Source organism: Panthera uncia (genome assembly GCF_023721935.1).
Source record: "Panthera uncia isolate 11264 chromosome A1 unlocalized genomic scaffold, Puncia_PCG_1.0 HiC_scaffold_16, whole genome shotgun sequence".
NCBI classification, from domain to species: Eukaryota; Metazoa; Chordata; class Mammalia; order Carnivora; family Felidae; genus Panthera; species Panthera uncia.
The window spans coordinates 72,904,875-72,931,962 of NW_026057576.1; the positions used below are offsets into that span (position 1 = coordinate 72,904,875).

General features: G+C 39.5%; 1 pseudogene; it reads right to left on the reverse strand.

Moving 5' to 3' along the window:
• Window positions 1-13,696: 13,696 nt before the first annotated feature.
• Window positions 13,697-14,232, reverse strand: LOC125933941 (60S ribosomal protein L31-like; annotated as a pseudogene).
• Window positions 14,233-27,088: the final 12,856 nt, after the last annotated feature.

A 27,088-nucleotide genomic window follows, 5' to 3' on the forward strand; every position in this document is an offset into this window, starting at 1 on the left:
AGTCAACCAGCCTTGAGATAAAATGCTAACAGAAATCCCATATGAATTCTCTGCTTTCAGTGGTGATTGCTTCTACGTTTGAAATCACCTCATCCTGCTGTTATGTAAACTAGCTGCTTATACTACAGTCATAAGCTTCCAAAAGGACGGCTTGTTCCAGGAGAGGAACAAGATGAACAAATCTATCATCTCTATTTATTTTCTGATTACTTACTATTTTAAAAAGTCAAAGGTATTGGGGCATTGGGGTGGGTCAGTCCATTAAGCGTCAGACTCCTGACTTCAGCTCATGTCATGGTCTCATGGTTCTTGAGATGGAGTCCCACATGGGGCTTTGCGTTGACAGCCAAGGCTTTGTGTTGGAGCCTGCTTGGGATTCTCTCTCTCCTTCTCCCTCTGTTCCTCCCCCAGTAGCACACGTGCATATTCTCACTCTCTCTCTCAAAATAAATAAATATTAAAAAAATAGATCTCCGTTTCCACTAAAACAAATCATAGTTCTTAATCATAACTTTAAAAGAAACCCCATAATACAAATATTGTAAAAACCAGTGAGGTGGGGCTTTTTGTCCGGAAAGAGTAAACACGTTCAACTTTTTGGGAAAGTATTTGGACAAGGCCAAGGAATAGCCTTACACGTGTCTACAAATTTCATCTTTTCTTTCCATTTCATGGTTTTAGTCTAAGAAACTCTGAGAAATAGATGTGAGAAAGCAGAGACAACAAGTTGGAGAGAGCAATTACAAACCATTCAATTTTCCGAGTAAGATCAGGGTTTGCCCTGTTGATTTAAATGGCTCTTAAAGGGGACAGGGATTATTTTCCCTGTTACTGATTTAGTATTTACTACATTAGTAGAAAAATGACAATCTTCGTAATTTACCTTCAAAAAATAAAATATAACGATTGTCTCCAAAACCTAGTTTTAGGGGACAGACCTTGAGCTTGAGGACACAAAGGTCATCACGGCTTTTTCCTTTCCGTTCTTGGATTTTGCTGAATAATAAATGCAGCGGCTTCTATGTCCTTCTGACCAAAACCATGTTTGATACACTCTCTGAAAATGAAAACATTTAATAAATATCAAACTTTTATGCTTCAATATTCTTTGTGGAAGTACTTAAGCATTTTGAAGTATTAATCTTGGAAGAGAGAGAAGAAATCCTGGCAACTAATTTTCTTTCAAGGTTATATATTCTTTAATTATCACTTGTCTACAGAAAATAGAAATATCTTATTTAGGGCTCCGAAGTGCACATTCAAGCTGCTGACTCCTTTTGAGAAGTCGGCAAGGTATCTCCAAAAATTCAAATGCAGAAATTGGGTTCGTTTTATTTTATATATTGTATGAATATGACCATGAGATGCCATGTGTATTTATTCATAAGAGGGAAAGGAGTAGCTTGATTTAGGTTAGATCCTGTGTGGGATAGTCTCTTTTTTCTGGATAGAGAAGGGTTTCGGGGAGTAAAGTGACGTTAAATAGGCCTTCGCTTGACATATGATGTTTAACCTGTGATTCAAGAACTAGAGGCTGATGTGGTCAGCTGTGTTTGGGGAATATGAGAATCAATAAAATGAACCTGGTCCTCCATTGTCTCCTGAATGCACCCTTTCTTTTCCGTCTGTCCCACCGTTGACTTGATTTAGGCTCTCATCAGCTTTCCCTGCCCTAACAGAAGGTCTCCTAACTGAAGTTCTCACAGCCATTTTCTCTCTCTTCAAGACACTCCCCTCCTCAGAGTTGTCTATGCTGTTTTGCCACTTCTAAAACATGGACAAATCCACTGTGTCCCAGAGAACTGAAGTCACATGCTCTCTTTGCCTAAACATATTTATCCAAAGAAAAGTTAGCTCCCCAAGGTAAGTGGCCCCTGGGGTACTGAGAGTTTCTATTGTATAGAAGCACACTTGACCAATGCAGAAACTACATGAGGACCAGACACATAACGATGATCTCATGTGGTTAGACTAAGCGGAAACAACGTCCCATTTGTTGGAGGGTGACAGCAATCTTTTTTCTCAAAAAACTCGAAGATCACTGACACTTTCGTGGGCATTATTAACAAAGCCAGCCAACATTCACTGAGCACTGCATATTGCTATTTCAACTAATTCGATGTGCTATTTCAATTAATGCTGACAATAATCTTAGGAGGTAGGTGCCACTATTCACCCCAATTAAGAAACAAGGAAAGTGAGACACAAACGCAAGAGTCTTTCCTCCTAGACAATCAAGTGAATGTTGCAACCAGGATATGACGTGAAAAAGTCTGACCCCAGATCTGAAGCCTCACCTCCCAATCTGTCTGCTAGATTCAACCTAGTCTGTAGCACTTCCACCTTCTTTCCTTCCCCTTTCCTCCTTCCTACTTTCCTTCTTTCCTTCGTTCTTTCCCCTCTCCCTTCCTCCCTTCCTCCCTTCCTTCCTCCTCCCTCTCTTCCTCCTCCCTTCCTCCCTCCCTTCCTTCCTTCCTTCCTTCCTTCCTTCCTTCCTTCCTTCCATTTCTTCCCATAACCCACAGCCAACCAACCCTGGCAACTCCAAATGCAGGGCTGAGTGCATGACAAAGAAAGTACTTGACTCATTCACCAGACCTGACTCCAATATACACATGCTGTGCTCTGGCTTAAAGCAGAATCCACAGCTTCAGCATGTTCTAGCTATAAAAATGGGAGATAGTTTGGCCAATAGAATGACAGAGCAGCATTCTGGGAAAGAAGAAAGCTCACCTTTGGGGATTTGAATCCATCAACCCACCTGTGAGTCTTTTACTTGCTAGCCTATTAAGCTTACTTATTAGCAAATATTTAAATGAGCGTGTCAGGCTTCAGCCACTTCTAGACAAACTATGCTTATTTATACGTGGGTAATTTGGCAAACGCTTTCTGGGAGATGAGCAAAATAAGCCTGTTACTTCAATAAAAATAACTTGCAGTATGGTTGAAGGATGATAAAGTTTGAACTTAGAAGCAAAAATTAAAATTTGGAAAATTTGTCTCTGCCGTCACGAGTTTGACAAATTCCCTGCACTTAAAGACTCTTCTGCTCAGTCAGTGGCGATAGTAACAAATGTGTGGGTTTTTTTTAATTGTATAATGAAATGTGTCAACATTTGGAAGATGTGAATAATTGAGGGCACTAATACTTTCCAAATGACCAATGCGTAATTAGTAAAACATGCATGGATAAAAGATTCATTCAAAGTGACAGACAGATCAATGGATTTTAATGTATCATCGTATGAGGCATTTATTATGGTTTTGGTTGCAACTAACGTTTAAAAAAAAACCCACCATGTTTTAACATCAAAGAAAAATATCCCCAATGATTTGAAATGCCCACTAAACTACGATAGGTCGTTTGAATCTGGATTTTCATCATATAATTCAATCAAAACGCAGATTGAATGTGAAACAAATGTGAGCCCACAGCTAGCTTCAGTGAAGCCGAACATGAAAGAGATTTGCAAACATGGAGGGCAATTCCATCCTCCTCCTTATTCATAGTTATTTTCATGAAAATACTACATTGATTATAACACCTGATGGCTTTATCATCCTTTTATGTTAATTTATAGACATTTATATTTTCTACTTTCTAATTTTCTAAGTTTTAATTTCTCATAAGGAAACGAACTATCTGTGGGGCTGGTTGTCTTTGGGTTTTGAGAATGTAATGAGTTCCAACCTCCAGAATTGAGAATACAACTTTCTGAAGTTCGTAAGAGAGTAAGTTCATAACTTAGTTGTTCCCTATGGTCACCAGGGGACTCTGAGGGTGCAGACAGCCTGGGGAGGGGTGACAGGCTTGCTGAGAGAAAGAGAGGGAGGAAGAGATAGAGGGGGGCGGAGAGGAGAGATTGTGTTAGCCACCCATAGTGATCAAATTAATCCTACAGACCAACACCTTGCCATGTGATCACTCCCACATTCAAAATCCAATCTATTTGGTAATTTTTCTCTAATTTTTAATTTCGCAATTTATGAAACCTCTTTCCTTTCCAACTTCTTCTTTTTTCTTTTTTTTTTTTTTTTTTTTTTTCATAACAAAATGCAGTCTAATCCTTTCCCATGTGGCCAGCCAACTGGTTCCTGTGGTTTGGTGGCTTCCTCAGTCCTGCCTGAGGAGCACAGAAGCCCTGTCCACGCTTTCCTGATGGAACCCTCCCGGGTAACTTTTTACCTTCTTTCACTAAGTGGGAATATTTAACCTTTCTAAGTGACTCAGGTTTCTCTCGCACCTTTGGGGGGCTTTCTTATTTCCTCTTTGTCTCTGTATCCTATTTATTCTGTAATTTCTTGGTGAATTTTGAAAAACCGCGGAAGAAACAGGTTTTGAGACTTTGACATGGATTTTCTGCAGACGTGTTGAGACTTTGCGACGTGTGTAATCCAGGCTCTTTTATTTTTCAGATGCAAACACCACAGCTGGGAGAAGCTCCGTGATTGGGATCGTGTGACATATGGGTGACAAGGCAGTGTCACCACCACTGTGCAGGACCCCATCTCCTCAGGCAGGGTGTTTTCCCTGTGCCCCTTCCCTGGGGGTGGGCTCCTGGATCGCCTTCGTTCAAGGCTGTGTCCTTTCTCCACCCGTGGAAGGGACTCTCTCGTTATTAGTACAGTGACTCGATTGTCCTGCAGGCACAGTAAACTTGCTCTGAGCTATAGCTTCTACAGCTTATACTTTAAAAAGAAAAAAAATTTTCTTTTAAGTTTAATTTTGAGAGAGAGAGCGAGCCCGATGAGGGGCTCAAACCCATGAACTCCGAGATCATCACTTTAACTGAAATAGTCAGATGCTTAACTGACTGCACCACTCGGGCGTGCCTCGACAGCTTCCATTTCTACAGCTTACCGCAGATCACGTTCCAAGTGGGTGAAGTCAGGGAGGCAAATGTTTAACTGCAACAATAGTTTTCTTCAAAGATCTGTTTGCCACTGAAGGCAGATTCAAAATGTCAGTATCTTTATTTTTAGGATACTATACATTAGTGGTGACCGTAAGGAAAGGAGAAAGAGAGCATCACAGCGCTGCAGTTCTCAGAATGGCAGAGGATCCAAGAATAGCACCCTTCTCAAAAAGAAAAGAAAAGAAAAGAAAAGAAAAGAAAAGAAAAGAAAAGAAAAAAAAAAAGATTGGGAGCAGATGGTTAACCAGGTCTGTGTTAAGAAAGGAAAAAGCAAAGCCCAGTGACAAAATGAGGGTCACTGGTGTAGGGACAGCTTTCCAACAACAGCTCACCCAGCAGGGATGCCACGGAGGGAGGGGGAAGGGGAAGGGGGTGTAGACAGATAATAGGAGTGCCGGGTAGTGGAGTGGGGGGTTGTAGAGAAAAGGAAGGAAAAGAAAGCTAAGTAAGGGCAGAGAGTGGAATTGACTTCTGTGATGGCAGATGGTCTCTTAGAATTGCTGGATATAAGAAGCTCCCTATACTTGCTGGGCAGAATGAGCAAAAATCATGTGATCATCAAGGCCAGTCACCAGTGGGAAGGAGATGCTCGCTACCTCTCCCCTGGTGTTTGTAGACTGACATATGGATAAGGGACTGTCAGAGGGAAGTGGGTTACCCCTTTTCATGATCCTTCCCAATGCTTCTGTGGAAGTGGATGAGCGTATTGTTGCTCACTGTCTATCCGCTGTCCTGTCCACAGTCTCTTGGAAGCACTGACCAGTAGAAGCTTTTTAAGACTTAAGTGTTAAACCTTCCTAGGCCATGCAGAGCAGGCACAGGGCATGGCGTAGAAAAGAGGCATCTGTATTACTCGGAGAGGGTGTGCAGTGGGGACAGGGATGAGCCAGGGTAGGGGCAGAAGCCAGGCTCTGGGTTTCTGTGGGGTAAGAGAGATTTTGCTAATAACTAGTTTTATGGTAACTCTCAGTAGATTTCCTTGTGAAAAACACTACTGACTCAGATTCCTGTCTCCAGCTTCTGCCAACAAATCAATGGCCCCAGTTCTAGGTCTGGGAAGAATGAATGACAATTCCCAGGACAAGTCTGATTATTGGAGTTAAGTAGAAAGAAAGCACCAGGGAAGATAGGTGAAGGAGGAGGACTGTGCATTAGTGCTGAAGCCACTGGACCTCATCCTGGGCTGTCCTACTCTTATATGTGGGTTTGCATTGTGACCTTCAAGGACGTCCATCATCTCAATTATAAAATGGTATCAGTTGTATTAGTTTTCCTCTGGCTTCCATCACCAACTACGATATGTGGATGATTTGGAATAAAAAAATTTGTTGTCTCACAGCTCTGGAAGCTAGAAGTCCAAGATCAGGATGTCAGTTCCTTCCGAGAGCAAATCAGTTCCATGCCTCTCCTCTGTGGCTCCTTGTTTCTGGTGACTTTTTGGCAATGTTGGGTGTCCGTTGGCTTGTAAATGCATCATCCGGATCTCTGCCTTCATCTTTACATAGTGTTCTCCCTCTGTGTGTTTTTGCATCCAGATTTCCCCTTCCTGTTAGAAGAACAATCATGTTGGATAACGGGATACCCTCCTCCGGATTGCCTTATCTTAACCAGTTACATCTGCGACGACCCTGTTTCCGAATTGAGTCACATCTGGAAGTGCGGTGGTTAAGACTTCAACACATGAAGGAGAGGCCCCAATTCAACCCAGGATGCTAATGTGAAAAATAATCTCTCTGAATTTTGTAAGGATGAAAGTACTTGGCGTATAAATGGTCATATAAACAAGGAGGTCAACAAATGAGGTCCATTGTGTGAACATTTATCTGTAAAACAAATGAGGTCCATTGTGTGACCTTTTATCTGTAAAACGAAGTCAAAGGTACTGACTTCTGAGTGTTTTCGCTAAGACTTAATGTCCCAACGTGTTAATACAATACTTCTTAGTGTCTAGCAATCCAGGCCTAAGCCGGCATCCGATCCGAAAGTACGAAATGGGATTGTTAAAATTCCTAATACATGCTCTCCTAGTAGGTGTGTGCATATTTTGCCTCTGATCTACTAAGCTACAAACTTCATGTTCCTAACAGGACACTACGTTTCACAGTAAAATTAATGTCAGGCTTTACTGGCACGATAGATATTTCTCTGACTTTTCCTTCTAGGATTGCATGTTTCTCATTAGTGAGCCAAGGACTCGACACTCCTATGTAGATGATGCCCTAGGCCAAGCCCAGCATATTTGTAAGCATGCACAGCCGTGTGCACAGGTTTCAGGAGGCATATTTTAATTAAAAGTATAGATTTATATTTTAGATGGATGAACTGAAAATGTCATGTGTCTCAAAGAGACTGTCCGCTTTTCTTATAACTCTGTTTGCTGATGTGCTGTCGTATGCCTTTTCCTGATATAAATCCTTTTCCTGATGTAAAAATGTCTGATTTGTAAGCTCATTTAGGTTCTCTTTGATGGCGATTTTGGTCAATGCATTCCATATGCTTATTACAAAACGTTTGGAAATGTTATGTCTAAATTCTTTACATATTTGGAACCATCATTATTTTTGTACCATGGATTGTCAGTTTCATACCCATTGAAAAAGAAGTCACGTTTTCTTTTCTTCAAAAGAAATTCCTTTTTCTTAATATAATCTGGTATCCACCCCCTCCCTGCAAATACAACCAAAGAAAAGTTTTTCCCCCCTCTTTAAGGCCTACAAGAATCTTCTGCTACTAATATTTTTACTATTAAATATAGCTTCTATTGTTTCAAGCTGTATTGAGGAAGTCCATGGTCAATGTTCAAAGTGGATTAAGACCAGTATAGAGGGATACAAAAGAGCGAGCTTAAATCTACACAGAGGGGTGGGGAAGCAGGGGGTCAGGGACTGACTTTAAATCACACACAGGAACAAGTCTCAATCCCGCACTTAATTCAACATAAACGTAACAGCAGAATGAGTTGGTGTTGGCCATTAACACCACTATCACTAACTCAAATGGGAATACACTTGGGAAGGATTTTCCCATTTTACCATAAAAGGGGATCTAAAAAATTTTTTTTCATCATATGTAGCCAAAGAAAATAATTTGGATTTTCAGTATTTGTTTTGACATCTTTATATTAATAATAACGTACATCTGTCATTTTAATGTATTTCTTAAAACTAAACAATTAGTAGGAGCTTCACACGGCCCCTCTGTCCACCTTTAAAATACTTTAAGTGAATGTCACATTTGACATAAATAAATCCTAACCAGTTGGGAAATTTCTGTACTTGATATGAGTTGAAATGACCGATAAAATGCCTGGGAAATTGTTTTAAATCACTGGAAGACACCAGGTGTTTCATTAAGGTAAGTTTATAAAGATAAATGCTGTTTAGGTAATTGAGGAAAGGGACACTGACCTGTTTAGAATACGTACGTTTGATCTTTTAAAAAAAAAATGTCAAAATATGATTGCATAGATAGACAAAATGTACAGCTGGTAACTTCATTTATATTTGCAACCCAAGAAGTACGATGTTTAAACATGTGGAGAGATAGACAAAATTCATAACGAAGACTCTCTATTATCACTAAATGAGAGAATTGCTTGTATTTTAAAACTAATTTACTTTTTCTGGCGTTTTTACTGACTGCTTCCGTTTGTTTTGGCCTGCGCATATATTTCAGATCGTATTCAGATGGTTTCAGAACGTTAAGTGTAAATAATTGACCTTTTGCTTTTTATCCTGGTCATGCTTCCCCACAGCTTCTATCTATCGGACAAAGGTCTGTAAGCACGAACCATTTCTCTTGACCACTTCTTGATCATTTCTTTAGAGCCTGTGGTTCTCAACACGTGACACTATTGCCCCCTCCGGGGCATTTCGCAGTATGGAGACATTTCTGGTTGTCACCGCTGTGGGAGGATGTACCGGAATGTCGTGGATACAGGTCAGGGACGCTGCTAAACACCCTACAATGCGCAAGACAGAACCCCCTCCCCCCCAAATAGTTATCTGACCCCAAATGCCAATAGCGTCAAGATTAAGAAAATCTATAGCAAGTCGTTCTAAAATTACATTGCAAATTATTACAATAACGTCGCACTCCTGTAGCGGCCCCTTGTTCCTACATTTATGCCTATTCTCTTCCTAAGTGATTGATTGAGTTTGGCATTTCATAGGGAGTGTGTATCTGAAAAATCCAAAAAAAGCAAAACAAAAAATGCTCTAACCAATTGTCTACACAGGTCTGCACCTCAATAAATCAATATTCTATGTATAGCATGAACATGTGTCTTAACTAACAATTTTCATTACTGTTTTGCGCTGCTGATGTCATCTGCTTTTCTGATCATTATTTTCAACTCTTTCTTGCCCTTGATAATTCGTGACATTATCTCAGAATATGTCACAAAACAGTAGTAGAAATTTTTGTTCATTTCATGGCTGTTTCAACCATTTGGTTTTTTCCCCGTTGCGGAATGGTGGACTTATACACGTGAAATAGGTGAAAAGGCTTAATGGGTGCAGTGGGTTTAACAACTACAATGGTGATGATGATGATGATGGTGACAATGACGACGATGATGAAAGCAACAACGATGAGGACGACGATGAAGAGGACAATGATGGCAATGATGACAATGGTAATGGTGACAACTTAAGCTGTACTACTGTAACTAACATTAATTTTACACATAATAAGGGACACTCAGAGTGGTGAGAACTTAGCACATATAAATGTGGGGAGGTTGAAAAATGTCCATTCTGGTCTTCCCGGATTGAAGCTCCTCATGGCCATTTTCCTTTCAGTCTCACTTACCCCCTTGGGCTGGCCGAGAGTGAGTATTAGGTGAATACTGATAAAGTGAACACACGCTTGATGAATTTCAACTCATTTCAGAGACTTGTAGTAAATCAAGTAACCATCTGTTCATTTTATGTGCCACTCATCCGGTTCCAGGCAGAGCCCCGGTCAGTCCTATTCACAGCTCACTCTACTAACATAGTGCCCGGAACGTGTCGGTCTCTTTAAAAATACTTCTCAATGAAGAAAGGAACAAAAATTTGAACTAATGATCCTACCCATCTACCATTTTAACAAGAACAGTACACATGAGACTAAAAATGAAGTCGTGGGCCAATGCCACAATCTGCGTCCAAGAAGTTCACTTTAAAAAATTGTTGCAGAAGGATAAGGGTGCCTTGGTTCAGTTGGTTGAGCGTCCAACTCTTGGTTTTAGCTCAGGTGATGATCTCACTGTTCATGAGTTCAAGCTCCGTATGGGGCTCTGCGCTGAAGACACAGAGACTGCTTGGGATTCTCTCTCTCCCTCTGTCTCTGCCCCTCCTCCCTGCTCAGTCTCTTTCAAAATAAATAAACAAACAAAAATTGTTAATTGTTTGGGAAGGATAAATGTCATCCATTTATCCTCATGACTCATCATGAGTGTGTGGCTGCATACTTTTGGACAATTTTAATTTTCTATGTATCTATGTATCATCTGTCTATCTATCATTCTATCTATCCATCTATCTATCTATCATCTATCATCTACCCAGTCTCTGTCAAGGTCTCCTGGCTACGCTGATAGAATACATGAAAGACTGTGAGTTGTTTCACCTCTTCAAAGTATTATCTGTGCCAGATCTCTTTTTTCTGGTGAAAAACTTAACAAGCACTAGGTATTATAATTTATAAGAAGGAGAGTCAAATGCCATTTCTCTTTGCTTGTTAAAGGGACAGATTTTCATCAACAATTTCTTATTATTACCCGCCATCTGTGTGATGGCTTTACATAATTACCTGCATACCGTGTCTTTGATAGGCCGTATTTCTGATAAACAGAAAATAAAATTAAGCTCTCATATGAGATCCATTACAGAGGAAGCTTGGAATAAATATAGTAGATTTAATTTTTCCCTTTCACAAACCTGACAAGGCAGCTGCTGTTCAGCTCACTTATGAATCTTTGTTTAGAATGAAATTCCAAATGATGAAGCATCAGCCTTTAATGACAAAATGTGCTATATGGTCAATTGGAAAGGAAGTGTTTCCCAGGCTTCTGTCTTAGATGCATCAAGAATTAAAAGAATATGAGATAATTGAGAATGATAGATAATCGTTTTGTGCCACTGAATTTTAAATCAACACCTGGGTTAGGCACGGCGAGTAGCATCTGAAGCCAAGTACATTCAAGGAAGCGTTAGCATTTGCTTTTAATATTCATAAAGTTTTTACATTGAAGCTTTACAATATGTTCGATCACAGGTGGCACTTTAGGAAATTATGTCATATGATGGCAAATCAGCAGGTGTATGACTATTAGCATGCCAAATGAGACTGGGCACAGGTATAATACTCATCTTTGAAAGAAAAACAGCAAAATATATATTCAAACTGGATAGATAGAGAGATAGATAGATAGATAGATAGATAGATAGATAGATATTCCTGTTATAGGAAGGGAAATAGCTAGGACACTATTGTCCACAGCAATATAATGTCATAAAATTAGTTATGTTGGAGATACGTGGAACAAAATCACAGAGTTTAACAAAGGGAAAATAGCATCATCAATGTACGAAATGGGCACATCCTAAGCGTTCAGCTGTATGAACTTTGGTAATTCTTTACATTCAAGCAACTGACACCCTACTATATTGAGCATTCCAACACCTCGGGTGATAATTGCCTCCCCTTTTAATGCACCCACCCAAAACCTCTTTTTGATTTGACACTAGAGTTGTGAAAGTATGTGGACATTATATAATGAAATAATCAGTACATCCTTTTGCATGCCCAGTCTCTTTTTTTAAAATTTTTTTTAAATGTTTGTTTATTTTTGAGAGAGAGAGAGGGACAGAGCATGAGTAGGGAAGGGGCAGAGAGAGAGGGAGACACAGAATCTGAAACAGGCTCCAGGCTCTGAGCTGTCAGCACAGAGCCCGACACAGGGCTCAAACTCACGGACCCCGAGATCATGACCTGAGCTGAAGTCAGATGCTTAACCGACTGAGCCACCCAGGTGCCCCCCAACCAGTCTCTTTCCCTTAAAATGTCCTCATTGAGATTCATCCACACTACCGCGTGGATCTGTAGCGTGTTCATTTTTCTGGCTGACTGGTAGTTTATTACATGGGTCTACACAGGGGGTTCTTGTTCCTGTTTCTGCTTTAATCTAGTTTTCTACTGATAGACAGTTGGATTATGTCTGCTTTGGGGCTCTTATGAATTAAGCTGCTATGAGTCTTTTTTGAACAAGTCATTTTTATGGACATATGTTTTCATTTACCTTGGATACGTGATTAGGAGTGGAGCTGATACATCATGTTGCCTGTATGCTCAACTTCATAAGAGAGTGTGAGCCTGCTCTTCAAAGTAGTTGAACTATTTGATACTCCTGCCCGCAAAATATGAAAAGTGTCGGCTCCTCCTCATTTCTCTAACATTTAATGTTTTTGGTCATACTTCGTTTTTAGTTCAGACATTCCCATGGGTGTAAAATGGTAGCTCACTGAAGTTTTAATTTCTATTGTTTTGATAAAGGAATCATCAACTAATAATGTTGATCTTGTCGCTTGTATATTGGCTCTCATGTTATACATCTTTTTTAATTTTTAATTTTTTTTTTTGGTGAAGCAGATATGTCTTTGACCATACATCTAAAAAATATTTTTTAATGTTTATTTTTGAGAGAGACAGAGACAGAGACAGAGTGTGATCAGGGGAAGGGCAGAGAGAGATGGAGACACAGAATCCGAAGCAGGTTCTAGGCTCTGAGCTGTCAGCACAGAGCCCGACATGGGGCTCGAACTCAAGGACGTGAGATCCTGAAATGAGCCGTAGTCAGGCGCTTAACCCACTGAGCCACCTAGGCGCCCCTAAAAATAATTTTTAAGGTGAAGTTAACATAACATAAAATTAAGCATTTAAAATTGAACACCTTGGTGATATCCAACACATTCACCACATTATACACAGCATCTCCCTGTAATTCCAAAGCACCTTGATCAACGCAAATCAAACCCATACCCACTGAACAATGCTCCTACTCACCACCCATCCTAACCCCTTGCCAACCCCAATCTGTGTTTTGTCTCTATGGATTGATCTAGTCCAGATCTTTCACATAAATTGAATTATATAATGTGTGACCTTTTGTGCCTGACCTTTTCCCACTAGAATGCCCTTGGAAGGATGTGAGGGTATAAATAACAATATTTTGGAGGTTTTCCCATGTAGCCTCATGTATCACTATTTCATTTCTTTTTATGGCTGAAGGATAGTCCATCGTATGTATACAACAGTTTGCTTATCCATTCATTTGCTTTTGGACATTTAGGTTATTTCGACCTTTTGGCTACTGTGACTGGTGCTGCTACAAGCACGTGTGTATATGTACCTATTCAAGTTCGTGTTTTCAATCCTTTTGGGTATACACCTGGGAATGGAATTGCTGCTTTATAAGATAAATTCTACGTGTCACTTTTTTTATTGTGTCCTTTTCCTTTCCACTGGATTTTTGGAATTCTTTAGATATTTTACATAGAAGTTCTTTGTCAAACAAGCTGCAAATATATTTTCTCACCTCTGGCTTCATTCTGTCTTCTGATACATACAGACTTTGGGCTCTCAAGGAGTCCAGTTCATTTTTTTTTTTTTTTTTTTTTTTTTTTTTTTTTTGCTGTAACATGGGTCATACTATATGTGTGGCAGGTGGCTTGAGGAAAAAAGCCCTTTACAAAATCTGTTGTACTGCAAGCCATAATGGAATGAGTACCAGGATGCTGGGCAAAGCGGTTTCAAGTTTCCTGATCCAGAAGTGTCGTAAGTGGAAAGGAAATGACGATGGTTTTTACTTTCGTTACATGGGACACTAGCAGCTGTGGTGGTTTCCTTTTCAAGACAATTTTTTTTTTTAGTTTTATACCTTTATTTGACGATCAGCGCAGCTACGTCTCATCCACAGTAACTGCCTGTAGGTTTTTGAAACTGGTGACGGGTACATAGGTGACCAATGCATACAGCTTGTTTGGTGAATCTGCCTCCTCGTTACATTTTCTGGACAATCACACCTGGATATGGTCTGGAACGTTCCTCGTCCCATTGGCCCAGACAGCTTTGTTGGGCCTGGCGTCATTGTGGACATCTGGAGCTCCCATATTCTCAAAGGCAGATTTCCAGATTTGTGTGTCTGAGGGGCACGTTTCTTGAAAGCCACTCCTTGGATGTCTTTGAGAATGCTGATGGTGTCTCCTTTGGTCACTACCTCGTGGATGGCAGGATGGCCCTTCTTCTTCCCACCTTTCTTTGCGAGAGCCATTCTGCCAGGCCCTGATTGGAAAACTTTCCTAAGCATGGTTTGGGGAACTACTCTATCAAGCTCGATTTCAGGCCTTGCCCTCTAATACCCCTCCCCAACTCTGTGAGTTATCTAACTACTTTCTTAAAAACCATCCCAGTATAATCCAGATAAACCTGTATTTCCTGCAACAAGAACTTTGACTAACACACCAAATCTGGATTTCACATTTTTTTTTTATTGCCAACTTGACAAGTCCATTATCTGATGTTGGATTACTTTTTATATTTCTGATTATTGAGAGAGCCATCTTTTAATATTTTGTTGGCCTATTTTATTTACTGTTTTGTGAATTTTATACCCTTTGTCCATGTTTGAAAAGGATTTCTTCACAGTTTTCAAAAAAGGGTGGAAATATATCAGGTACCCATCTGCCTCCTTCTACCAGTTAATGTGTTCATTCTTGTGACCATCACCCATTTAACCAGAGCCACAAGCAGTACAGGAACAGGGAAAGGGCTGGTCTGGTTATTTTTCGCTTACCCTTAGGACTTAGGAGAAACGTGATTGGAATGGCCTTCTCCAAGGTAGTGCTCCCTCATTACCATATCTAACCTAAGTATTCCCTTGTTTTTCTCTATTGTAGCATCTTCTCAGAACCAGCTACATAGTTTTCAGGGTCCAATGCCAAGGGGGAATACGAAGCCCCTTGTTGGAAAATCATTTACAACTTCGAAGATGCCAGCAGAGCTAGGCCTTCTAAACAATGGACCCTGAACAACCACGCAGGCTGTGCACTGACCAAGCTGGCCCCGCCTCCTCTTCACAGTATTTTCCGGAACTTGGCATTGTGATTATCATTATAATAACTGACCGTAATTTTCTTGTTACGTTTGTTTGATTTCTAGAAGACTCCAAGATCCATGACCACGAGCACCATGTGTTCCACTTCTCCTTTCGTGCCAGCATCCAGCCCGATACTCGATGCAGGAAGTTGAAGACTCAGTTCTAGGTGATTAAACGAATAACCAAAAGAATGGACAGAACAACTGATCTTTATGTTGTAATTTCAACATTCCGGTTGTAATTAAAACTATAGAGAGAAAACCAAACAATTCTGTGTAGCAACGAGGAAAACCCTACCACTCTTGCTTACTGGGAAACTCCCGCACCCTCCATGGTGGTTCTAGGGGTCTCATCCAGAATGAGGCCACAGAAGACTCAGGTTTTGCACCTGATGTGCATTTAGACCCACATCATTTTACCCAATCAAGGTTAGCAGTCTGGGATAATAGGGAGGAACAGCTGATGAAGGGCTCTTAACCAGATTTTGACTTGATTCATTTCAGTTTACTTCCTGATATTCAAGACCCCCCTCCCCAGTCATTAGTCCGTGCATATTGTATACATAACTTACACTCACAGACTCTATCGGTCCACAGAACATCAGCGAGTATAGAAGGCATACAACATAGAATTGGTGTGCATCCCCTTTCATGACACTACTATAGGTATGGTTTGCTCAGAATCGCTCATCATAAAAAAATAATGTTTAATTATTCAAATTAAGACACTTGTGACAAAACAACATTTTTAACATTCACATCAGGTCTTTCTCGTAATTTCCTTGGCTATAATACAAAAGATCACTTTACCTTGAGTAACTTTTTTTTCAAATTACAACATCTTCTTGATTAGAAAAATTCTAAAGCATTGATGATACACTATGTTTACTATCTGTCTATCTGACGTAGTCATGCCAACTCCTGTGCAAAATAATCACTCAGCCCTGCCCTCATTATATTTATCCACTGTAATACTGTCATATGACGGTTTCTTTATAACTATTCTTCTAAAATTGCTCGGAAACCTCAAAGCCCTTTTCCATCGGGCCTTATCATTTTATCTCATCTGTAACTTCCAAAATCTATCCTCACGTATTTCTTTTTTTTCCCCCAACTTCTCAAATTCTGCCTTTCCCTGAATTGATCTGCACCAGAGAAATGAAAGAGGTCTGAAGTCTTATTGTTCATTCAGACAAATATGAAGACAAGAGTAGACAAAATTCAGACTGTATACATCACTGTTTTTTTGCATCTCAAACCTTTTATGCTTTTTTTTCTATTCTGGTGAAGTTAATATGCCTCTGAAACTACTTAATTGGAGCACACGATACGCTTTTATATGGTACAAATAGCATTTTTTTAAACTGCTCAGAGACTTTATGTTTAATTAATCTTTTGCAGCTAAACAAAGTACAAAATTTCCCAACATAAATATATATTTGATGGCAAGAAAGGGAGTAGATAAAAGTAAGATCACGCAATTACTGAAAAATCGCACCCACATATAAGGGAAAATAAGCAATTGTCTTCATTTACCCATATTAGTATCTCCTTGGTGTCTGTCCTAAAAAATAAAGAACAGCTAGCATGCAACATGGAACCTTTTATTTACACAAGGCAAACACAGCACATCCTCGTGCTCCTTCTATTCCACTCTTAACTTGGCTTCATAGAAAAATCTTACCACTAAGGGAAAGATCACCACACTGTGTTTCCCTCTGGGGAACAAGTTGATAACTAACCACAGACATTTTTGAAAGCCAGGCTTCCGTATTCACAAACTGCCTCTTACCTGCCAAATATAGTTGATTTCTACCAGTCTAGGCAGGTGATGGAGTCCAATTTCGGTGCCATTCCTTTCCAAGGCAATGAGAAATAGGGGAAGAGAGCAGCTCTCTCCCTTCTTTGCTAATTGGAATGAAAATGAAGGCTTCCTTTCTCCATTTCAAATGACACCATGTTCAGCCTGCTGAATAAATCCTTTATTGTAGACACTCAATGGAAGAGCAATTCAATTCCATGCTATCAAGAGGGAGTCAAGGGCATTGTCATTGATATTCAGAGTAACAAGGTAACCTATTTTCACAAGAAAAGTCACCCGAAAGACAAACAGGGACTTGAAAAGCAGCCTGAGATTCTGAAGACAGTGATCACACAATTGGATGGTGGTTGGGATCCTGGTGCTGGTTTTGTTTGCTTGTTTGTTTGTTTGTTGGAACAAATTATTTTTCTAAGAAGTTCAGCTATATTACAATTCAAATTCTAAGAAAACAGAAAGTATTATATCTTCGTAAAGACCAAGAAATACCCTTATGTTTTTTGTGAGGGTGAAATAAACAGACCAATTTGTAATAGTCTGGAAAATAATTTAGCATTATTTAAAATAAATGAATCTGTTATATAAAACAAATGAATAGACAGAGACATGAAATATGGAATTTGTGCAAATATGAATGCAGCCCACACACATATTTAGAGGCTTAAGTCATGATACTTAGATGTTACATTTTCCTAGACCTAAACCAGAAAAAACAAAGCAGTGTATAGTGGGAATGGGGGTATTTGAGATGGAAAGAGAAAATTGGAGTCAAGAAAAATCCCTTTCCTAAATATATTTCTCTATTCGTGTGCATGTAGGTGCTGTGGTGAGAAAAAATTTTTTTTGAGAATATAATGCTACTTTTTCAAATGAAGTCATGTTAGTTCATTATGTAAGTGTGAATTTCCACTACTTAGATTAACCTAAGACTTAGAAGAGAGGAAAGATAAAAAGAGAAAGAAGAAAGCAGGGAGATGGGTCCACAGCACTGAGTTAGTATCTCAGATCTTCTTTCATTGAGGCATCAGTGACTTCGAGCCAAACACAAACTCCCCTTCTCCATAAATCCTGGGCTATTTTGTTTCCAGGTCTCCTGTGTGGCCCAGGATACTGCACTATAGGTGTTGAAGCTTCTCCAACGCCGGACTGCTGTCAAGCTTAATTACCTCTACCTAAGATCAACTGTCTAAAATGCGTAAGTCCGGAAGTAATTTGCTGGATTTAGTATTTCTGTCCATACAGTGACATGAAACTGTTAAATCCACCCTAGTTATAAACATAATTCTAGGCATCAGTGTTTCACCTTAGGGAAAACCAAATGCATTGTCAAAATAGGGATGTCTGAGGATCAGTGGTCATTCCTCCTATACCTGGTAAAGATGAGGGCCAAACATAAATGTCGGCTGTTTCCAAACAAAACACGGGTTGCGTTCCAAAAGGGACATTGTTTTATGCCCTGCCATCTGACCCCATGCTGCCTTGTGTAAACTCCCTTCCCAACCTTGGCCCTCTTCTGTTTCCTTTGCCTGCTTCCTTTTGTGTCTCATTGCCCTACTCCCACCGTGGCTGTTCTGAGATCTACCCTTGGCTTCGTGTCTCATCGCAATCTTGTTAAATCTCGTGACTGCACATTACAGTTCTCTTCAGATAATTTACCAAATGTGTATTCCACCCCTGCTTGTTTCCTGAGATCCAGCCCCACATTGGTAATTGTCTGCTGGACAGTCACCATAGAAAGTCACCAGCACTTCAAGTTCAGTCTGCCAGTTCTTCCAAAGTCTTTCTTCCAATTCCTTTATTTCTGCATTAATTGCACCAGCCTCCACCTCAGCCATGTTTCAATACTGGGCCTGAGCTTTGACTCCACCCCCTTTTTGTTCTCGGAGCATTTTTTTACCTAAGCATTAATCTTGCATGGGAGGCATTTTTGCCTCCATTTTTTACAATCCCCCTGAGAATACCCCATGACCCCCTCATAACTTTCCTCAAATCCTTTCCCTCCCATCCAGTGGTTTCACTTACAAACAAGTCTCTACCTATCTCTAGGTTTCTTTAGTCTGAACATTTCAAATGCTTAGACTGGAGCCCTCAGAGGCACCTGATTCTGTTCGATTTTCCAATCTTTCCTTCTACTTGTCCCTTTCAAGTAGGCTTCCCTCAGTAAGGCATTCCTATCTGATGTGCTCATTAGTGGGCCTTGGGTGCCCATCCTCATAATATTTTCCAGCAAAAACAGGAAAACTCGTTTGTTTTTTAACATCTTCACATTTCTGCATTCTTCCCTCTCTTCTATTCCCTGATTCACAGTTATCTTCTCCACTGTGTATTACCCACCCTGAGGCCAAAGATTATTCCAAACTCATCTTCAAAATCCCAATACATAGCAAAATTTTTCATATATCCCATCCGGTCAAGAAAGATTCATTGAAAAGAATTAAATCCTCTGAAAGAATTTCGCCTCTGAATTCACTTTAAAATGTAAGTGTACTGTTATTGTTATATTTAATATTTTCCTCGTAGATTATATTATATTGACTTATACACTGGTGTTATCTCTACCACTGGGATATAAAGTCTTAGTTGGTAAGATTAATCTTTTTTTATCCCCAAAGACCCAGAATAGATTATTTCCTATACTAATAAACTCAAACCAAATTTTAAAGAAAATGTCTTCGGGATTTTTCTAAAGGAAATCTATTTAAATAGTTCTTGGTTTATGGAGTTAGGCACAAAATCTCTTTCATCATTTTTTGATGATCCGTTAGCTATGCAGTTCTTTAAAAAATGTAATAAAAAGTTACTTCAAAATATTAATATTCACGTGAAAGAAAAGAAAAATTGAAGATTTTTTTTTGTACTGTTAGTTGGCAATAAAAACCGTGGAATCAATTAGAAGGGGATAAAGAAGATTTGTTGTCGGATTCTGATGTGAACTTCTGAGCCCTTTTAAGGTTCTGTGGTACTTAAAGCGCTGGCCATTTATGATGTTGGAAATGACTGCAACATGTATATCCTTCATTTGCCCTGATCCTTGGTCAGTTGTTGTGACGTGTTTCCCCTCGTCCTCCTTTGATAGAATTCAACACACGCTGTGGCTTACCCCTTCGGTGAAGTGAAAATACTAGAGATTTAGAAATTCTGAGCTCCAGGGAGCAGATGGCCATGTCATGTGCTTAATTGCATTGGTTAATGTCATAGTGTCAGGTATATATGTAGGAAATAATTAATAATTATGTGTTAAATGAACTCTAAATACTTTAATTTGGAGATTGTACCACTTCAACTGTCTAGTTATTGGGATGCACTTTATTATTATTTTTTTTTGTTTATTTATTTATTTCGAGAGAGGGGCGGGGGAGGGCAGAGAATCCCAAGCAGGCTCTGTGCTGGCCGCGCAGAGCCCAACACGGGGCTCGATCTCATGAACCATGAGAGCCTGACCTTAGTCAAAACCAAGACGTGGAAACGTAACCAACTGAATCAGCCAGGCACCCCTGAGATGTACTCTAAACCCGTGTGTCTACGCATGTTAGCATACCTACACATACGTATACCACACACTTCTTTATCATTCGATGCTTTTCGTGCTCGAAGTAGCTAGCAACCTAACCCACTTAGACTTCTATAGAAAAGCCTCATACACAGCCTGGTACAACAATTGCAGACCTGCTGGGTGCCGTCGCATGCTCATAAATCTGATGGAAATCCAAGACGCGCGTCTTCACGTGCAACGTGCTACTGGGGCTGTGGGAACGCAAAAGGGCCCTTCTCTAGAACGTGGCGCCCTTTTTAACACGTCTCTCCCTATATGTTAACTAAATGGAATTAAATAAGGAAGAAAGAAGCCTCCCCTTCACATAGACTGCCCCTGAAGGAGAACATGGAAGGCTTTCTGTAGTTTTATTTTCTTTAACGTGCCAGTTAAAAGTACATCCTCATCCTTGGTAATTTTATTGCATGATAATCCTAAAAAAGAGTGAAAACGTTAAGATTTTTTTTTTAAAGACTGCTGCAGCTAAACTCCACACATTTGCATCTTCTTTGCACTCAAGGGACTCTATCCAATTGCTGGGAGAAAATCGCATAGCCTTTTTTTATTCCTCTTGTACATGTGGCCAGAGACAATGAAGCAGTGGGTGCCTCTAACAAGTACGATAAACAAGTCTAGAGTAGAGCCCTTCCGGGAAGGCAGCTGAGCCACCCTGTGACCCCGTCTGGAGCCATCACTAAAGCGCGATAACCAGGCAGCATTTTCAGGTAGTCAGGCTGCCATGGTTCACCCAGCAGTGACCGGAAGATTCGAAGGGTTCTCCTTTCTTTCTGGCTCCTGCCTCCTTTAAAATTCGATTCCACCTTACAGAAAGATCTCAAGCTTGTGCTATCTGGGCGAAAAGCGTACCAAGATTTTGTTTGATTTCAAAAGAACACTGGACGAAAGTGTCTGTTGGAAAAGACCAGAGGATGTCATTTGCAACGTGGGCTCAGATGTTCTACGCCGTTGTGCTACCAATAAAACAAAAGTATAAAGAATCGCTGTGCTGCCCTTTGAAGCTAAGCTTTAGCTCATTTAGAACTTTAAAAGCAGAAATATTTTCTTGAAATGTACAGACAAGTAGATAACAAAGTACCGCAAAGTGCCAACATTACAGCTTTGCTCCATCATTTTTAAAACACAAGCATTTAGTTCTGATTCCCTTTGCTCTTGAAATGCTATTTGAGTTGTTAATAATTAGCTTTAAGTATATAGCTTCAGCGTGCTTCTAACTACCATAGATACATACAAACTACTACTGACACATTGTCCCCACTGCATACCCAGGAGGGTCTGGAAAAAAAGGAAGCAAAACATCTTATTGGATCTTAACATATCCGGGTTTTAAAATCTCTATTTGAAGACATCGGAGGTGGAGAGAATCTAGCAATTGTTGAGCCATTATTATCTGCCAGGCACTGAGCCGGGGAGTTTTACAATGTACACAAAACTTCAAAGTTTAAGTTTGGGAAGAATGCTCCCCCCCCACCTCCAAGGAGGCCTTTGTGTCTTTCCATGCAGGAAATTGTCAATGGTTTTATTTAATGGGAGATGTAGTTTCAATTCTTATTCTGATGAAAAAGCAGCCCTCCACTGGAAAGAAAAGGAAATAGATGTAGCCATTCTCAGCAAACTCCCTTTTCAAAAGCAAACAAACAAAAAACAAAATTAAAAAGAAATCAATTATAATGTCTCTTATCGAGAAATGCGTAGTATATTATTATATATAATTTGTCACCGTAAGTGGGTCTGCCCTATCTGAGATGGCTACTAAAGGTTTTCGTATCCAGTGGCACCTGGGTGGTTGGTTCAGTCAGTGAAGCCTTGGACACTTGGTTTCGGCTCAGGTCCTGATCTCGTGGTTTGTGGGTTTGAGCCCCCCATCGGGCTCTGCGCTGAGAGTGTGGAGCCTGCTTGGGATGCTCTCTCTCCGTCTCTCTCTCTGTCCCTCCTCTGCTCACATTCCCTCTCAAAATAAATAAATAAACTTACAAAACATGTAAAAATGAAATGTTTTGATGTGCAGGTAGGTTAACAAAGCGACATTCGTTCCAGCAGAGCACGTAATCAGCCTGCTTTTCCTGGTATGTATTTCCTCGTATGTATTTTCCAGATACATCTCAAGCCTGTATACACACCATCATCACCTAAGGACCTGTGAAAAACATACATCTCCTTCCCAGTCTTTCAGAATTTATAGTGGACTCATCTGAGCAACCAACTTTTCATGACCTGAGCCGAAACCAGGAGTCAGACGCCCAACCCACTGAGCCACACAGGCACCCCATCTAATTTAATTCTTACAAAATTTCTGAAGGCGTTATATCTACTCATATTTACAGGGAAAGAATGAGGGTCAGGGATGTGGAGTAACGGGCTCAAAATCGTCCACCTAACAGAATGTATTGTGAACAGGGAAATCTATCTGTAAATAATCCCACATTCATTCCATATATCACACTACATTTCCAGAAGGAAATCAAGTAGGGAGCTATGTCAGACAATCCATAAAAATAAAAGATCCTTGAATGAAGTCTCAAGAGATGCAAAGAAGCAATAACCAAGGAATCTCCAGGGTCCCCACTAGGTCTTATTAATCAATTCATTCAGTAGTCAATTCATTCAGCAATCATTTATTGAGTGTCAACTATGCACCAAGCACAGCATAAAGAAGATTTTACAAAAATATCAATGAAAGAACAACAAATGAAAAGAAAAGGTATAAGGCAATGTGTCTTCATGCTAAGTGGGTCTATTAAACAAGCTATTGTTGGTTGAATTATACACTCCAAAAGATCTACTGAAATCCTAATTCCTTGTACCCATGAATGGGATCTTATTTGCAAACAGTCTTTGAGATTTAATTAAGATGTAAGTGAAGATAAGGTCATACCACGGTAGGCAGGGGTGGGGAGCATTTATGCAATATGACTGATGCCCAAGAAACACAGATACAGATACACACAGTGACAAAGGTCATGTGAGATATACAGATGCACAGAGAGAAGACACCAGAAATTTGGAGCTGAGTAGCTGCAAGCCAAGGAATGCCAAAGATTCCGGGCAACACCAAAGGCTAAGAGAAGGGGATAGAATAGACGGGCCCCCAGAGTTTTCATGAAGAACATGACCTACTCAGAACCTTGATTGAACTTATGGCTTTCAGAAATATGAAACTATACATCTCTCTTGTTTAAACCTCTCAGTTTGTGGTACTTTGGTATGGCGGCCCTAGGAAACTAATAAACAGAGGTTCTCAGTATGTTAATGTCAAATTTCTTTACATTCTCAAAAATTATTGAGGATTCCAAAGAACTTTCGTTTTTATCATCTCTATCAATATTTACTATCTACGCAATTTAGTCTCATAACATTTTAAAATATTAAATAACTTATTCAAAATAATAATATGCCAAAACATATTCACATAAATAACGTATTTAAAAATAACTATATATTTTTAAAACAAAAGAATTCAATTAGAGGGGCATTGTTTCACAGTTTTGCCAATCTCTTTAATGTCTGGCTTAATAGAAGACAGCTGGGTTCTCATACAGGTTCTGCTTTTAATCTGTTTCAATATGTTCCTCTGGGTGAAGCATAGTAAGGAAATATGGCCTCACACAGAAATATAGATACATCATTGGGAAGAAGGAGTATTTACCTAATAATCATTTTAGATATTTGTAGATATTCACTGAAGCTACACTCAAACTCAATTCAGAGTAGTGTCTTATTTTTGTTGTAATGTGGCATCTGAAACCTTACCAATAAATTTTCTGTAGTTTGTTCCATTAAATGCATTGGCCTATCTTGCCTTTTGAAAAGAACTTTTACATGTGTATGATTTTGTAGGATCATGATCCCTTGAAAAAGATTCATTCACTCAGTTATGCAGATCTCCCAAATGTTGACAAATTTTGTTGTGCAACCCCCCCCCCAAAAAAAAATAATAATAACACCTGCCAATGTCAATCATCCCAACTAAAAATACTTGAAAGGCTGTGACAGCTTCAAACCCATGGTGGCCAATACAATTTTTCCAAAATTCTAATTTAGGTTGGACGCTCAAGTTTTACTCTTCGTGGTTGTTCTTGTAGTAACATACTCATCTCACTCAGTTTGAAAACATGTCGGCCACATACTCAAATCAGGATGGACACAGTTTGTGCTTTCTTCCAAGTAAAGATGGTGCCCTAAGCTGATAGTTTAGCTTGCAACTCACCACACACTCAGCTTGCACGTGTGCTCTTTCTCTCTTTCTTTCTTTTTAATAAGATGGTTTTTGTCAGCTAAATAGGGGCCAACTGAGAAAGTTTTGCTCAAATATTCTATAGCGAGTTCTACTGAGTGAGTTTCAGATAATCTGACTTTATTTCTGCCACACTAACTACCTCAGACATTAATATGGCTCAAATTTACCAGAGTGGCTAATGGATGACTAATTTATTTATCACATAAATAAACATGCATAGAAATTTACCTATTTCCCTTGAATATTGGGGACATAATAGAAGCATAAGATCTCACCTCCATACCATCGTGTGTATTTCTGTCACTGCCATGAAGACCGTATCTCATCTTTTACCTCCTGACCTACAACTTGCTTTATTACCTCTCTTCCTCCAAGAATCAGTTCACTTGTTGACTCTTCCTACACATTTCTCTTCTTGTGTTTTATAAGCACTTCATTTTCTCATAGCATTTTACTCTCACCTATATACCACCACCATTGTATCACTGCATTATCACTGTGTATTCAAATATGTTTCCCAGTGGACTGTGAGGGGCTTAAGCTAAAACACATGCTATTTTTTTCCTTTTGAGGCTTTGCATCCAAACAACGAGGCTTCTATCGAACATTTGAGAAAAAGCATCAATAATTAATAAATAATTGAATGATGAGGGATCTAATTAATTCCATTTCCAACAGATGACAGCTATGAATAAAGGCAGGATACTTTTCATCCCATTGTAGATAGGATTTAGTTCAATTCCCTCATTCTTTGGGTGACTTACATGGATAGCATCAACCCCTTTGGCCAACATAGGCACAGACACGTCAGTGTACTTTCCGACAGCAGTTGCTATTACCCTCTGCCCCCCAAAACAGTTTGCCCTTCAGAAGCGATTTATAAATGACTCCGGGTCGGATGAGGATTGACATTATTTTTTTCTGTTTTAAATCTGTGTTCGAAAAAGAAGAGTGGGGGCCTGTTTAAACGGACCTAGAAAAAAGAGATCTTTGCAATGGGAACAAAATCAAGGTGATTCTCCCCTTTTCCTCTTGAGACTACATGGTATATTTGAGCCACCAGAGACAAAGTCGATGGGAGACTGAGTTTTAAGGAGCAGAAAAAGAGTTCTGAGGCTGGACAAGCACACGCAGCAATACCATTAAGCCCCACGGTCAAGATTTTCACAGGCAGAGAAGCAGGTTAATTTTCCGATTTACACATTTCCCCAAGAAAAACACAGCATGCAGATATTACAGGACTTTTATAAATTTTCAAGCTTTTATTACTCCAGCTTAAGTCTGCTTTGCTTTTCCGTACTTGACCATCGATGCTGGTCTAACTGCTTCAAGTGCAATTCTGCCTGCAAGCAGGTTGAGCATGACCCATGAACTCTAGGGTTTTTTTTTTCTTTTTCCCCTCCTCTATGATGCAGGAAGCGTCTTCAAAATCATCGTTTATAATCACAACACTTACAGGCTGTAGTTAATAGATGCGAGACTTCATTTTCTCAATGTGAGAACCACGGTCCGCGTTCGCGTTTATTCTCGTTACACGCTACCCACCATTCCTGTGCATGGCACCACATAAATAACGACAATAGATGCATCTCTCTAGATTAAACAAGACAGCTATTGAATGTTTAATTAAGAGCAAAGTGATAATAAGGACATATTTCCAGAGATTCAATCAACTTGCAACACATACACAATCTACCAAACAAGCTATCATAAGATAATTAAAAACTTTAGATAATTAGCTATTGTAATAAGTGCATAGTTAAGCTGATTTAATATTATCTGATTCCCTGGGGATATATGTCCCTAAAAGATGAGCTGGAGTAATATTTCACATTAGAGATAGTATCTATTTTTCATTTATAAATGTTGGGTGTATGGAAAAGTAGCCTACTTGTCTAAAGATGCTAAATATTTCATTTTAAAAAAATCTTTACTAAAATACCGTTGCAGAATTTGAAATGGCACTAAGTTTTGGGTTTAGGGGCAAAGAGTTTAAAAACCATCTGGAGATGCTGAAATAACCTGCATTCATTTATGTTATTTAGGTTGTAAAATCATATTCAATCTTGACCCACTCAGGAAATCGAACATAAACGTCCTGCTGATTTTGACAGTCATACAGCAAAAACACCCTCTAATGAGCATTTAATAGTCCCCAAAAGTTTTGCATTAAGTACAAAGCCCTTTTGATTACTTATTCCACTAATTTAAAGTAAATGCTTTTACAGATGGCATCTGTTAGGCCACAGAACGTGTGTTGCATTCATATGTAGTCATTGAAAATAGATTCCAGCTTTAGTAGAAAGATTGTACCACAAAGATCAAACATGAAACACTGAGTAAACATTTACCAGTGATACGTTTTCTTTAAATCTCTTCGTAAATACTTACCGGCCAAGAGAGTCCCGTGCTTAGGGTCTGAGCAG